Below are 16,962 nucleotides of genomic sequence, written 5' to 3' on the forward strand. Positions count from 1 at the left end.
CACTTTTCTGTTTTGCTATAGAATTGCATTACCTATGAGCGATATCTTTTACATGATATTGCATTGGATTTTGCTTGCAGTTGAGCATTACTCCTATGGTCCCTTTTTTAACTGCTTTCATTACCATGATGGAATAGTGACTCCAGATAGGGGTTTTTTTGTTAGCTCTGTTACTAAAATCATAGCATCTGATTTAAGTTACTATTAGTATCATAGCACAATAATCTTTTATAGTGGCTTATTTTTGTGGGAAAAAGTTAGAAAAATATAAATAACCAGTTGGTCCGTTTCAGTATTTTCTAACCAGTATAATTGGCTAAGAATTACAAAGCAGTTCATATGTTTTCATTATATAGGTTGTAGAATAATTCAGACTTCTCTTATTATACAAACATCTGTCTTCTTTGAATCTTAAGTATTCTTGAAGAGTATATTATATAAGGAATTATTATACAACTTACAGAAATTCTGCCCTAAATTAGTATAATTTGGTTTTCTAGAGGTCCAATAAGGAGTTTCTCTAATCCTTAATAATCTGCCCCTTTTAAAGCATTCCTTTTAGTTATCTTTGGTGTTCCATTATTAGATTTTTTTAATTTTTAATTTATTTTTATTTTTTTAATATACACCCAAATTAGTTAGCATATAGTGCAACAATGATTTCAGGAATAGATTCCCTAATGCCTCTTACCCATTTAGCCCATCCTCCTCCCACAACCCCTCCAGGAACCCTCTGTTCTCCATATTTAAGAGTCTCTTATGTTTTGTCCCCTTCTCTGTTTTTATATTATTTTTGCTTCCTTTCCCTTATGTTCATCTGTTCTGTGTCTTAAAGTCGTCACATGAGTGAAGTCATATGATATTTGTCTTTCTCTGACTAATTTCACTTAGCATGATACCCTCTTGTTCCATCCACGCATTGCAAATGGCAAGATTTCATGTTTTTTGATTGCTTAGTAATACTCCATTGTATACCACATCTTCTTTATCCATTCATCCATCGACAGACATTTGGGCTCTTTCCATACTTTGGCTATTGTTGATAGTGCTGCTATAAACATTGGGGTGCATGTGCCCCTTCGAAACAGCATACGTGTATCCCTTAGATGAATGCCTAATAGTGCAATTGTTGGGTTGTAGGGTAGTTCTATTTTTAATTTTTTGAGGAACCTCCATAGTGGCTGCACCAGTTTTTATTCTAGCCAGCAGTGAAAAGAGATCCTCTTTTCTCTGCATCCTCGCCAACATCTGTTGTTGCCGGAGTTGTTATTGTTAGCCACTCTGATAGGTGTGAGGTGGTATCTCACTGTGGTTTTGATTTGTATTTCCCTGATGATGAATGACGTTGAGCATTTTTTATGTGTCGGTTGGCCATCTGGATGTCTTCTTTGGAGAAGTGTCTATTCGTGTTTTTTGCCCTTTTCTTCACTGGACTATTTGTTTTTTGGGTGTTGAGTTTGGTAAGTTTTTTATAGATTTTGGATACTAACCCTTTATCTGATAATGTCATATGTAAATATCTTCTCCCATCCCATCAGTTGCCTTTTAGTTTTGCTGATTGTTTCCTTTGCTGTTCAGAAGCTTTTTATTTTGATGAGGTCCCAATAGTTCATTTTTGCTTTTGTTTTCCTTGCCCCCTGAGACGTGTTGAGTAAGAAGTTGCTGTGGCCAAGGTCAAAAAGTTTTTTGCCTGCTTTCTCCTCAAGGATTTTGATGGCTTCCTGTCTTATGTTTAGGTCTTTCACCCATTTTGAGTTTATTTTTGTGTGTGGTGTGAGAAAGTGGTCCAGGTTCATTCTTCTGCATGTCGCTGTCCAGTTTTCCCAGCACCTTTTCCTGAAGAGACTGTCTTTATTCCATTGGATATTCTTTCCTGCTTTGTCAAAGTTTAGTTGGCCATATGTTTGTGGGTCCATTTCTGGGTTTTCTATTCTGTTCCATTGATCTGAGTGTTCTTGTGCCAGTACCATACTTTCTTGATGTTTACAGTTTTGTAATACAGCTTGAAGTCTGGGATTGTGATGCCTCCTGCTTTGGTTTTCTTTTTCAATATTGCTTTGGCTATTCAGGGCCTTTTCCATACACATTTTAGGATTGTTTGTTTTAGCTCTGTGAAGAATGCTGATGTTACTTTGATAGGTATTGCATTGAATATGTAGATTGCTTTGGGTAGTATTGACATTTTAACAATATTTGTTCTTCCTTTCTAGGGGTGTGAAATATTTTTCCATTTTTTTTGTGTGTCTTCTTCAGTTTCTTTCATAAGCTTTCAATAGTTTTCAGTGTATAGGTTTCTAACCTCCTTGGTTAGATTTATTCCTAGGTATTTTATGGTTTTTGGTACAATTGTCAATGGGATCGATTCCTTGATTTCTCTGTCACTTCATTGTTCGTGTATAGGAATGCAGCCGATTTCTGTGCATTGGTTTTATATCCTGCCACTTTGCTGAATTCATGGATCAGTTCTAGCAGTTTTTTGGTGGAATCTTTCCATATAGAGTATCATGTCATCTGTGAACAGTGAAAGTTTGACCTACTCCTGGCCGATTTGGAGGCCTTTTATTTCTTTGTGTTGTCTGATTGCTGAGGCTAAGACTTTCAATACTATGTTGAATAGCAGTGGTGAGAGTGGACATCTCTGTCTTGTTCCTGACCTTAGGGGGAAAGCTCTTGGTTTTTCCCCATTGAGGATGATATTAGCATTGGAATTTTCATATATGGCTTTTATGTTCTCCAGGTATGATTCTTCTATCCCTACTTTCTTAAGGGTTTTTTATCAAGAAAGGATGCTGTATTTTGCCAAATGTTTTCTCTGCATCTATTGAGAGGATCATGTGGTTCTTGTCCTTTCTTTTATTGACGTGATGAATCACACTGATTGTTTTGTGGATATTGAACCAGCCCAGCCTCCAAAGTATAAATCCCTCTTAGTTGTGGTGAATAATTTTTTTAATGTGTTGGTGGATCCAGTTGGCTAATATCTTGTTGAGGATTTTTGCGTCCATGTTCATCAGGGAAATTGGTCTATAATTCTCCTTTTTAGTGGGGTCTTTGACTAGTTTTGGAACCAAGGTAGTGCTTCATAGAAAGAGTTTGGAAGTTTTCCTTCCATTTCTGTTTTTTTGGAATAGCTTCAAGAGAACAGGTGTTAACTCTTCCTTAAATGTTTGGTAGAATTCCTCTGGAAAGCCATCTGGCCCTGGACTCTTGTTTTTTTTTTGGGATATTTTTGAGTACTAATTTGATTTCCTTACTGGTTATGGGTCTGTTCAAATTTTCTTCCTGTTTCAGTTTTGGTAGTGTATATGTTTCTAGGAATTTGTCCATTTCTTCCAGATTGCCCATTTTATTGTCATATAATTGCTTGTAGTATTCTCTTATTCTTGTTTGTATTTCTGCTGTGTTGGTTGTGATCTCTCCTCTTTCATTCTTGTTTTTATTTATTTGGGTCCTTCTCTTTTTCTTTTTGATCAAACTGGCCAGGGAGTTATCAATTTTGTTAATTCTTTCAAAGAACCAGCTTCTGGTTTCATTGATCTTTTCTACTGTTTTTTTGGTTTCGGTAGCATTGATTTCTGGCCTTATCTTTATTATTTCCTGTCTTCTGCTGGTTTGGGGTTTTATTTGCTGTTCTTTTTCCAGCTCTTTAAGGTGTAGGGTTAGTTTTGTATCTGAGATGTTTCTTTCTTCTTTAAGAAGGCCTGGATTGGTATATACTTTCCTCTTATGACTGCCTTTGCTGTGTCTCAGAGGTTTTGGGCTGTGGTGTTACCATTTTCATTGGCTTCCATGTACTTTTTAATTTCCTCTTTAACTTCTTGGTTAGCCCATTCATTCTTTAGTAGGATGTTCTTTAGTCTCCAAATATTTGTTACCTTTCCACATTTTTTCTTGTGGTTGATTTCGAGTTTCATAGCGTTGTGGTCTGAAAATGTGCATGGTATGATCTCAATCTTTTTGTACTTGTCAAGGGCTGATTTGTGTCCCAGTATGTGCTCTGTTATGGAGAACATTCTTTTTTTTTTTTTTTTTTTTTTTTTTTTTTTTTTTTTTTTTTATGGAGAACATTCTATGTGCACTGGAAAAGAATGTGTATTCTACTGCTTTAGGATGAAATGTTCTGAATATATCTGTTAAGTCATCTGGTCCAGTGTGTCATTCAAAGTCATTGTTTCCTTGTTGATTTTCTGTTTAGATGATCTGTCCATTGCTGTAAGTGGGGTGTTGAAGTCCCCTACTATTATGGTATTATTATCAATGAGTTTCTTTATGTTTGTGATTGATTTATATATTTGGGTGCCTCCACATTTGAAGCATAAATGTTTACCATTGTTAGGTCTTCTTGGTGTATAGACCCCTTAATTATGATATAATGACCTTCTTCATCTCTTGTTACAGTCTTTATTTTAAAGTCCAAATTGTCTGATATAAGTATGGCTACTCCGGCTTTCTTTTGGTGACCATTAGTATGATAGATGGTTCTCCATCCTCTTACTTTCAATCTGAAGGTGTGTTTAGGTCTAAAGTGGGTCTCTTGTAAACAACATATAGATGGATCTTGTTTTCTTATTCATTCTGTTACCCCGTGTCTTTTGAGTGGAGCATTTAGTCCATTGACGTTTAGAGTGAGTACTGAAAGATATGAATTTATTGCCATTATATTTCTTGTAGAGTTGGAGTTTCTGGTGGTGTTCTCTGGTTGTTTCTAGTCTGTGTTGCTTTTGATCTTCTTCTTCTTCTTTTTTTTTTTTTTCCTTCATCTTTTCTCCCCTCTGAGAGTCCCCCTTAAAATTTCTTGCAGGGCTGGTTTAGTGTTCACAAACTCCTTTAATTTTTATGTGTCTGGGAAACTTTTAATCTCCACTTCTATTTTATTTATTTATTTTTTTTTAATTTTTTTTTTAAGTTTATTTATTTTTGAGACAGAGAGAGACAGAGCATGAACGGGGGAGGGTCAGAGAGAGAGGGAGACACAGAATCGGAAGCAGGCTCCAGGCTCCGAGCCATCAGCCCAGAGTCCGACGCGGGGCTCAAACCCACAGACCGCGAGATCGTGACCTGAGCCGAAGTCGGACGCTTAACCGACTGAGCCACCCAGACGCCCCTCTCCCCTTCTATTTTAAATGACATCCTTGCTGGATAAAGAATTCTTGGCTGCATATTTTTCCGATTCAGCACATTAAATATATCCTGCCACTCCTTTCTGGCCTTCCAAGTTTCAGTGAATAGGTCTACTGCAAACCTGATCTGTCTTCCCTTGTAGGTTAATGACTTTTTTTTCCCTTGCTGCTTTCATAATTCTTTCCTTACCTGAGTATTTTGCGAATTTGATTATGATATGCCTTGTTGATGGTCAGTTTTTGTTGAATCTAATGGGAGTCCTCTGTGCTTCCTGGATTTTGATGTCTGTATCTTTCCCCAGGTTAGGACAGTTTTCCAATATGATTTGCTCACATAACCCTCCTACCCTTTTTTCTCTCTCTTCGTCTTCTGGGACCCTTATGATTCTGATGTTCTTTTTAATGACTCACTGAATTTTCTAATTCTTAAATCATGCTGATATGCTGCTTTACCTCATCCATCCTTACCGCTGTGGCATCCATTTCAGATTGCATCTCAGTTATAGCATTTTTTATCTCATCCTGACTAGCAAAAGCTAGAAGTAAAAACTTCTTTTATCTCCACAGAAAGGGATTCTAATCTATTTTGACCCCAACTAGTATTCTTATAATTGTGATTCTAAATTCTGGTTCAGACATCTTGCTTGTATCTGTGCTAAATCCCTGCTTGTCGTTTCTTTGTGCTTTCTTTTGGAGTGAATTCCTTCGTTTTGTCATTTTGAAGGAAGCAAAGGAATTAGTAAGGAAAAAAAATTAAAATTAAAAACAACACACACACACACAAATCAAATAAATGATGCTAGATCCTAGATGTGTTTTGGTCTGGGTGTTGAAAGGGGCTTGATTAGAGAAAAAAGGGAAAAAGAATAAAAAGAAAACGTTTGAAAATTTGAAAAAAATGAATACAATGAAATAGAATAAAATGAAATGATGGAAGTAAAGTAGAATTTGAAAAATTAACAAAAAAGTAAAAAATATAGTAGAAAGAAATTAAAAATATTTTTAAGAAAAATTGAAAATAAAAATAAATTTTTTTCTTTATTCAAGCAAAAGAAAAGAAACAAACAAACAAAAAAAGAAAATTGAATAGATGGACCAGTGAACATCCTGAAATATGATTGAAATTACACTGTTTTCCCCTAGAAGTCAAACTATGAAGCACTTTATAGTGCATAAACTAAGCAGGCAGAGAGACTTGTATTGTTCCTGAAGAGCAAGGTTGGCCCAGTTGGGCGGGGCTCAGTTTAACAGCTCCGTTCTCCACTAGATGGCACTGCTTAGCTTACTGGGGTGGATTGTTGTGGTGCTTTTAGGTATGTATGCACATGCGTGGGAAGGGTGAAAATGGTGTCACCCACCTACCCAGTCTCTGATATCAGAACTCTTTTCTCCCCAGTCAGCAATCACGCACCCGTCCTTTGTCTCCAGCTTCTGTCCGCTCCCCGCTTTTACACTGTCTGTGACCAAGCCATCAGGTTGCCACACGGTACCTCCCTCCTGAGTGTATTCTCAGATACTGCTGTGTTTCCCGACCCCTCACTTCTGAGGGACTGCCTTTTTGACCCATTCTGACCCTCCGCAGGAGGGTCTCACCAAGCAATTGTTGGGTGCCGGCTGCACCCAGGAACGTTTGCGGGATTGTGCCGCTGCTGATGCCCAGAGACTGTGGCTGGGTGCCAGCCCGCCCCAGAAAAAGTTAACGCGATTGTGTAGCAGCAGCGTTTCAGGGATTATGGAAAATCACAACACACGTCTGGCACCAGGCTTCACCCTTAATGACCTTGTTCCAGCATCAGTGAATGTGGTTGTTCTTTGGGGTCTGCTGGGACCCCTGGGGTCTGCTGGGGTGGTCGCACAGACTCTACCAAATGTCCTCCCAGCAGGGGAACTGACTCTCCCTGTGTGGCCCGAAGACTCCCCAGACTTTACTCTGCTCCTGGGGTTTCACCCTTCCCACCAGAGCACTGCCAGGTACCGAGCTGCAAAGTTTTAGACTCCGCACTCCCTCTGTTTATAGAGTCTTAATGGAATTTAAACCCTCTCCTTTCTCCCTTTTTTTTTTTTCAGTCCCTGTGGCTGTTTCCACTTTTCCACTTTCTCTCTAGCTGCTTTTGTGAGAGGTGCTTTTCCCATACTGTCCCCCTGTCTCCATGTTCTCTCCGCAAGCAAAAACAGCTCCCTGCCCTCCGTCACTTCTCTCTCCCCTAGTTAACCTCTCCACGCCACATACCTGCTGAGTTCTGTGGTTCAGTTTGTGCAGATTGTTGTGTTAATCTTCAGATCAGTTTTCTAGGTGTGCAGGATGGTTTAGTGTTGATCTGGCTGTATTTCATGGATGCAAAACACAAAAAAACTTCCATGCTGTTCTGCCATCTTGGCTCCTACATTGGGACTTTCTAGATACCTTTGAGTTATAAAGTTCTTGTTTAGTTTCACTGAGGGCAGAAAACATATCCTATATGATTTCAATGCCTTTAAATTTGTTGAGACTTGTCTTATGACCCAGCACTTGTTTTCAGTTAGGGAATACTTAAATTCTAGATTCATCTAGAATTACCTTTACTCTTCCATTGAAGTCTTAGATTGTTACAAAGAGGACTGTCTTCTAAAATGCTAAGAATTGCTTATGTTCACTGAGCATATCGAATCACACCACATTTATATGTATATAAGCAACCGTTCTGTGACATAAGATTTATTATTATACTTATTTTATATAGATGAAACTGGGGCACAGAAAGATTAATTAAACTCCAAGTTACATAGATGGTAAAGGTGGGCTAGAAAACAGAAAAAAATCCATAGCGATAGAAAGTAGATTAATGGTTGTCAGGGATGAGGATTATAGGGATTGGCCACTAATAGGTATGGGATTTTTTTGGAGTAATGAAAATGTTTTGGAATTAGTGGTAATGGTTGTACAACTTTGTGAATATACTAAAAACCACTAAATTTTGTCCTGTAGAGGGGTGAATTTTATGGTCTGTTAATTATTTCTCAAAAAAAAAAAAACAAAAAACAAAAAACTGAGATTCTAACCCAGAAACTGCTTCATATATTCCTTTTTCATTCAGTAGACCTTTGAGGTTGGAACAGGTTCAGTATTAGAAGTAAAATCTCATCAGAAAGACTATAATTTAGAGATATATCCTTTATATGGCCTATTGCAAATGTTCTGGTTTTTCAGTAATTCAGGTACTCCCATGTATAAATGGAATTACATATTTAAACTTATTTCATTTTGGGTATATTCCAGATAAGATTAGAAAGTTAAATAAAGCTCTGCAAGTAGGCCCTCAAATATAGGATAGCTCATGGTGCTTGTTAAAGGCCTGTGATGCCATCTGCCCTCTCTCTTCTAGCTAACTTCACCTTCCAACCTCAACTTTAAAGTCATTTTTTTCTGGGAAGTTTTTTCTAATCTTCCAGCCTTATAGAAGACTGTTCCTGCCCACAACATCCTGTGCGTAAAGTAACCTCTTTCCCCAACGGGGGGCTCAAACTCATGACTAAAGACTGGGAGTTGCATGCCCTACCAACTGAACCAGGCAGGTGTCCCACTTCTGTACTTTTTATCACACTCAATAATTAATTTTTTCTGTCTCCCCTATTTAAACCAAATAGGGGCTATGGTTTTGTTTTTGTTTTTGTTTTAATCTTAGCATTCACATTATCCTTGGCATTTAGTGTGTGTGTTCATTAAAATGAAGAAATAGGAGTAGGATCTTTTCTTACATTTGCTTTGGGCTACAAATCTTTAAAAGATACAGCCCTACCATTTGGATTAGATTTCATACCTAAATTGTTTGCCAGTGGTTGTCATTATAGTAAAATAGAATTGGAATTTCACTGAAATCATTGTCATGCCTGGTCTTTAGCGAATTACAAGAGAGTACATAGTATTTTGCAGATGGTGTCATTTCAGAAATGTTATTATAAGTGTTGGATTTGAGCTAGAATTTCTATTTTATATGGAGGGAGCATTAAGACAGCATTGTAAGTGATGTTATAAGTGTTAGAGATCACTTACAAATATTTGCATGAATGGGATTTTTTAACTTTTCATTCCAGTTTGCTAATCTAAAATGAGCTATTTAGAGAATTATCTTTTGAGTAAATGTATACCTTTTTGTGTTTAAAACTACTGCTTCTTTGTAAAGAAATTCAGTAGACATTAGTGTTGGTAATCAGTTAACCAAAAGTCATATAATGGGGAATAACGAAAAATGATACATAGACCTTTAATTAATTAATTAATTTTAATGTTTATTTTTGAGAGAGAGAGACAGAGAGAGACAGAGTGTGAGCGGGTAGGAACAGAGAGAGAGGAAGACACAGAATCTGAAGCAGGCTCCACGCTCTGAGCCGTCAGCACAGAGCCCAACGTGAGGCTTGAACTCACGAACCACGAGATCACAACCTGAGCCGAAGTTGAAAATTTAACTGACTGAGCCACCCAGGTGCCCCTGAAGTCCAACTTTTAAATATTTTTCTTTTATACTGCTTTTTGAGCCCTATTTAAGAAATCTCTGCCTCCCCCAGCACATGAAGATAGTATCCTGTACTTTTGAAGCTTTAGGGTTTAAACTTAAAATTAGGGCTGTGATCCATCTCAAAGTAATTTTTTGTATATGGTGTAAAGTGTTGTAGGGATTAAGATTCTTTTATATTTTATGTTTAGATGTCCAGTGTCCCTTTTTTTCCCCACTGAATTCTGTTTACACCTTTGTAATAAATTAAGTAGCCATACTTATGTGGGTTCATTTCTGGACCGTACTCTATTGGCCTGTTTGTGTGTACATTAATATCATATTGTCTTATTTATAACTATAGCTTTATAGTAAATCTTGAAATCTGGTAGTGTAGGTTCCTCTGGTAGCGTAGATTCCTCAGTGTTACTCTTCACGATTGTCTTGGCACAGCAACATGTCCTTGAGGACGTGGAGAAAGAGGAACCCTTTTGCACTGTTGGTAAGAATGCAAACTAGTGCAGCCACTCTGGACAACAGTATGGAGGTTCCTCAAAAAATTAAAAATAGAACTATCCTGTGATCCAACAATAAAAACAATTAGTATTTATCCAAAGGATACAGGAGTGCTGATTTGAAGGGGCACATGCACCCCAATGTTTATAGCAGCACTGTCTACAACAGCCAAACTGTGGAGAGAGCCGAAATGTCCATTGACGGATAGATAAAGAAGATGTGTGTATATATATATATATATATATATATATATATATATATATATATATATATATATATACGATGGAATATTACTCGGCAATGAAAAAGAATGAAATCTTGCCATTTGCAGCAATGTGAATGGAGCTAGAGTGTATTATGCTAAGCGAAATAAGAGAATGATAATATCCTATGATTTCACTCATATGTGAAATTTAAGATACAAAACAGATGAAAATAAGGGAAGGGAAGCAAAAATAATACAAAAACAGGGAGACAAACCATAAGAGACTCTTAAATACAGAGAACAAACTGAGGGTTGCTGGTCAGGTGTTGGGTGGGGGCATGGGCTAAATGGGCAAGGGGCATTAAGGAGGACACTTGTTGGGATGAGCGCTAGGTGTTATATGTAAGTGATAAATCACTAAATTCTATTCCTGAAATCATTATAACACTGTATGTTAGTTAACTTAGATTTAAATTAGAAAAAAAAAAAGGTTGTCTTGGCTCTTCTAAGTTATTTGCTTTTATGAATAAGTTTTTGAATCACTTTGTCAATTTATACCAAACTAACCTAGACCCTGCTCTTTAAATTGGGATTGCATTGAATTTATTTTTTTATTTTTATTTTTTTATGTTTATTTATTTTTGAGAGAGAGAGAGAGAGCAAGCAAGCAAGCATGAGCGGGGTAGGAGCAGAGAGAAGGGGAGACGCAGAATCCCGAGCAGGCTCCAGGCTCTAAGCTGTCAGCACAGAGCCAGTGCAGGGCTGGAACTCATGGACTGCGAGATCATGACCTGAGCCAGATTCAGATGCTTAACTGACTGAGCCACCCAGGCGCCCTGGGATTGCATTGAATTTAACAATATTGAGACAATACTGAGTTTTCCAATCCTTGGACATGGTATATTTCTCCATCTATTTAGTTCTTCCTTAAGTTCTCTCAGCAGTGTTTCACAATTTTCAGTGTAGAAATCTTGCATATTTTATTAGATACCTAGGTATCTTGTTTTTGATACTGCATAAATAGTATTTTTAAATTTCAGTTTTCATTTGCGGCTAGTGTGTAGAAATACAGTTGATTTTTGTATAATGACTTTGTATGCAGGGCCTTGTTGCTAAATTTACTTATTTAAAAATTTTGTAGATTATTTTGTATCTTTGGTCATGAATGATATTGGCCTGTAATTTTCCTTTTTAATAATCTCATCACTTTAAAAAAATAAATCAGTTATATAGGCACGATTGATTTCATATTTGAAAGTCAGCCATTCTAATTCATTCCATTAACTTAAAGGAGTAAAACCATATAGTCATTTCAGTAGATGTAGAAAAAGCATATCACAAAATTAAAAACCTATTTGTAATTAGTTACACTTAAAAAATTTTTTAATGTTTATTTTTGAGAGAGAGACAGAGCACTAGTGGGGAAGGGGCAGAGAGAGAGAGGGAGACACAGAATCCGAAGCAGGCTCCAGGCTCTGAGCTGTCAGCACAAAGCCTGATGTGGGGCTTGAACTGTGAGATCATGACCTGAGCCGAAATCAGACACTCAACCAACTGAGCCACCTAGGCGCCCCTCAGTACGCTTTTAATTAAGAACAGAAGTGAACATCCTAAATCTGATAAAGGATATTTACCAGGAACCCCCTTCCCCCAAAATACCCTACAAATAACATCATACTTGATAAAAATACCGACCTCATTTCTTTTGAGTTTGGGCAGAAGACTGATGTCCATAGGAATATTTTAAAATCTTTTTTAATGTTTATTTTTGAGAGAGACAGAGAGAGACAGAGCACAAGGGGAAGGAGCAGAGAGAGAGGGAGACACAGAATCCAAAACAGGCTCCAGGCTCTGAGCTGTCAGCACAGAGCCCGATGTGGGGCTCAAACTCACAAACCGTGAGATCATGACCTGAGCTGAAGTCGGCCGCTTAACTGACTGAGCCACCCAGACGCCCCAGATTTTTTATTTTAATAAACTTGACAGTTGGAGGAGTACTGGTCAAGTATTTTGTGAGATGCTCCTCTGCTGGAATTTGATCTTTTTGTTATGATTAGACTGGGGTTACCGATTTTTGGAATTGATTTGCTCTTTTTATAAGAAAGAACATTCTAAAAAGTGGAATAGTCTTCTTAAGGCTGCAGTGGCTGTTTAAATGGCTTTGAGATTGAAAAAATGGTCCTGAAACATTGTGCAGTGTCTGGCGCGGTATAAATAACATAATGAAAAAAGAGCCCTGGACTAAGTATAAATGCCTCTTTTTTTAGTATATATTGAGAGCACTGTTTTGTTTTTGCTTGCTCCATAGAGGCCCTTCATTTAAGTTTTTAAATCCCCCTTTAAAAAAAAAAGACCTTTTACCCACATGTTCCTAAATTCATCTTAAATTATGTCTATAAAATAAACTTACTTAGACCTTAGATCTAATGACAGTTTTAGAGACAAATTTGCAGAATTAGGATTAATTGAAGGTATGGCTTTCATCAATGAAGAGTATTTTTGTAAGGGTTGGTAGGAAAGAAATAGAGCCACCTTGAGATTTCTCTGAAATCTTCTTTCCTAACGTATCACTTAGAAAATTTCACTTTTTCGCATTAACTGTGTTTCATTAGTTTCATCCCAGTGCTACTTTTCTCTGTTGCTAGCAAAATTAAATCTTTTCCTTAAACAAGAGTTGGCAGAAAAAAATTAGATCTCTACCAAATTTTGGAAAGGTTAAGGATTAGGATGAAAACATTTGTTATCTAAAATTCCTTGTGATACAACAGTGTCATTATAGTGGAGATGTTTGCTTGGGAATAAAATGTTAATTTCATATTGGAAAGTTGTTTAAGATTTAAAATAAATTGTTAATTTTCTTATAATATCCTTGAGATGCTAATGTGGAAGAAAATTAAAATTGTTGATTTTCAGTTCCTTTTGTTAGGGACATTGGGTAGGAGAAAAAGTTTTGGTCTCACAGAGATAGAGGTGGTTATTCAACAGCCTAGTTGCTCACTGTTTTCAAGATTGTTTTAACTATTTTAGATCCTTTGCATTTTCTTGTAAACTTTAGAATCAGCTTCTCATTTTCCATTTTTTAAAGGCTGTTGGGATTATGATTGAGATTATGTTTAACGTGTAAATTGGAGAAAATTGATATCTTAATATTGATTCCTCTTAATTTAGCATATGGTATATTTTTATATTTATTTAGATTTTCTTAATATTCTTAAATATAGAGTGTTTTGGTTTCAATGTAGAGTTCTTACACATCTTGTTAAGTTTATTCACCATATGTGGAATTTAACATTTTTGGTTTTGTTTGCTTCTGGTATTTAGAAACGCAGTTGATTTTTGTATATCGACCTTCTGTACTGAGACCTTGCCAAATATACTAGTTCTAGTAGATTTTTGTTTGTTTGTTTATAGTCCTAGTAGATTTTAAAAATTTCGTTTCTTAGGAATCTTCTACATGAGAAGTCGTGTCATCAGTAAAAGAGAACATTGTTTTGTGTGCCTTTTATTTATTTTTCTTATCAGTATTGCACTGGCTAAGACCACCAATACCATACTGAATAGAAGTGGTGGATTGAGGGCATCAGGGTGGCTCAGTCAGGTGAGCGTCCAACTCTAGATTTTGGCTCAGGTCATGATCCCAGGGTCATGGAATTGAGCCCTGAGTTGGGTTCTGCACTGAGAGCCTAAGAGTCTCTCTTCCTGTATCTCTGCCCCTCACCCCCACTCACTTACACACACACACTCTCTCCCTCTAAAAACAAAAGTAAAAAGTAAAAAAGAAGTGGTGGGTTGGACATCCTTGCTTCCCCCCCCTCCCCATTCTTTGGAGGAAACTGTTTAGTTTACCATTACAATGGTGACTATAGATTTCATTGTACATACTGTTTATCTGATTGCTACATTTTCCTTCCATTTCGGGTTTACTAGTTTCCTTAGAGTTTTCATCATGAATCTGTTGAATTTTGTCATATACTATGTTTATATATATATTGAGATAAACTTACAGATTTCTTTTATTCTGTTAATATTCTGGATTACATTATTTTATTTATTTTGTATGATCTAACCTTTTATTCCTGGGATAATCCCCACCTACTTATGAAGATATTTTTATATATACAGGGATTTGATTTGCTAATACTTTGTTAAGGAATTTTGAGTCTGTGTTGATGAGAGATAATTGATCCATAATGTTCACTTTATTGTAATGTCTTTGTTAGGGTTATGCTCATCTCATGTCATGAGTTGCAAAGTCTTCTTTGTTACTTTAAAAAAAAAATGTCTATTTTTTTTTGAGCCGGGGGTGAAGAGCAGAGAGAGAGGGAGACAGAGAATCCTAAGCAGGCTCTGCACTGTGAGCACAGAGCCTGATGCAGGGCTCAAACCCATGAACCACGAGATCAGACCTGAGCCAAAATCAAGAGTCACTTTTTTTAAAAAAAAAAAGAGTTTGGGGCGCCTGGGTGGCTCATTCAGTTGAGCATCCGTCTCTTAATTTTGGCTCCGGTCATGATCCCAGGGTCATAGGAAGTTGGGTTCAGTGATGAGCATGGAGCCTGCTTAAGATTCTCTCTCTGTCCCTTTCTGTGTGTGTGTGTGTGTGTGTGTGTGTGTGTGTGTGTGTGTGTGTGTACATGTTCAAATATTCGGCTCAGGTCATTCAGTATATGTGTGTGTGTGTGTATATATATTGTATATGGGGGGCACAGAGAATATATCTATAATCGCAGCCTTAAATCCTTGTTTTCTAACTGTAACATCTGGGTCATCTTGCATTGGAGCCTGTTTTCTTTCTTTCTTTTTTTGAGTATGAATTATGTGTTTTTATTTCTTTGCATTTACTATTTTTTTTATTATATAGTAGACATGTTGGAGAAAGTATACAGAGACTCTGGATTTTGTTGTTCCTCCAAAGAGTTTTTTGTGGCTGAGAAGGCAGTTACCTTGGCTTGATTCAAACTCTAAACTCCCCGTGTCCTGTAGTAGCTCAATTGTTTCAAAACCCAGCTGCTACTTTTCACTGGGAATCCTGAAGTCTTCCCATCAATCCTCATAGGTAGTTTAGGAAATCAGCTAAGGATGGAGATGTTTTATGTTTTAAATGCAGATTTTCCAATTCACTTTCTTTGTAGCTTCCTTTCCCTAATCTTTCTAATTGTTCTGTGCCCTGAACTTTGTCCTCCAACTCAAGTCAGTTAGGTTGTGGGCTGCCAGAAACCTAAGTATGGTCGTGTTTCACGCAAAAAATTACAGACTGGAAAACCTCACTTTGCTATTTTTCATTCAAGGATATAGTATCTTTCATTTTGTATTTTCTTATGGTCTGTGTTCAGGTTCTTTAAAACCTGGAGGCTGGGTAGGTAGTGCAACATAATTTCTTCTGCCATTATGGCCATGTTACCTTTTTTTGTTTTTTTAAGTTTACTTACTTATTTTGAGGGGGTGGAGAGGGGTAGAAAGAGAGGGAGGGAGAATCCCCAGCAGGTTCTGTTTGGAGCCCAATATGGGGCTTGATCTCATGAACCATGAGATGATGACCTAAGCTGAAATCAAGAGTCAGGCACTCAACCAACTGAGCCACGCAGGTGCCCTACATTTACTTTATAGAGTCCAATCAGTGTTCAAAATAGTACTGCGTATATTGTTTCTGGCTTTCCTTTGAATGGTTCTAGCATTTTACCTTTAAGTATGTATTTTTAAATATAAAAAATATTTCAGAAAAACATATACTAACATTAGTTGTATATGGGTGGTATGATATACATAATTTTCACTTTGTTCTTGTTATTTTCTGTGCTGCCTGCTTTACAAATATACATTTTACTCTTTTATGTGAAAGAGGTGGTGGGTGTTTTTTTTTAAAAAATGGAAACTATATGTACTATTTACTAATGAAGAAGTACATAGTTCCACTGTTGCTTTATAAAGAGACTTCTTCTCAAACATCAATTTGCTTTTGACTAGGGTCTGGTCTGGGGACTAGCTATAGCTTTTCTCTTCAACATGCTGTTTTAGGCTTTCTGAAATAAGACATTTGGGGTACATGATTTAGTGGGATTCTTCCTTCTTTGGCCCATTTTTTCTCCTCAGGTTTTCATATGATATAAGATTAGAGAATATAATATAGAGGCCAGGATCACACCTCTTTTACATTTGGGGGAGCATTTGAGATACTTATTTGCACTCTTTAATTGACATAATTAATACACTTACTTGTATTAATTTAGTATTTGTTGGATCTGTGTCAAGCTACTGGAAAAATAGGAAAATTAGATATGGCTCTTGCCCTTGGAGAGTATGCCCATTGGTAAGGAAATTGCCAGTATTCCACTATTTTTTATTTAGTGACACTTTCCTGTGGATTAACCTGAAAATACCAGCACAAAGTAGTATTATGAATCTTTGGGATTGCCTTGCCAGAGAAGTGGAGAGATGTGATCCTGAGATGAGTTTCAATACAGTTTTCCTTGTCACTTCTTTGTTACTCTTAAAACATTGTAGTTCTTGTGGCCCTCCTATTTCTCCTAGGATTCTCCATCTTTAGTCTTTATATTCTCAGGAGTTTGATTCATTAAATGAAGTGAATGTGAACCTCAATTTTTCCAGGTTACTGTCCAGTAAGTGAATTATAATTTCTTCAGAGTCTAATCCT

At 36.8% G+C, this 16,962-nt stretch overlaps 1 protein-coding gene across 2 annotated transcripts in view; it reads left to right on the forward strand.

Annotated features, from left to right (window-relative positions):
• RAB6A (RAB6A, member RAS oncogene family) overlaps window positions 1-16,962 on the forward strand; it is an 82,703-nt gene that overhangs the window by 24,616 nt on the left and 41,125 nt on the right. The gene's annotated exons all lie outside the window — the stretch shown is intronic.

The sequence above is a fragment of the Panthera tigris genome, chromosome D1 (assembly GCF_018350195.1).
Source record: "Panthera tigris isolate Pti1 chromosome D1, P.tigris_Pti1_mat1.1, whole genome shotgun sequence".
NCBI classification, from domain to species: Eukaryota; Metazoa; Chordata; class Mammalia; order Carnivora; family Felidae; genus Panthera; species Panthera tigris.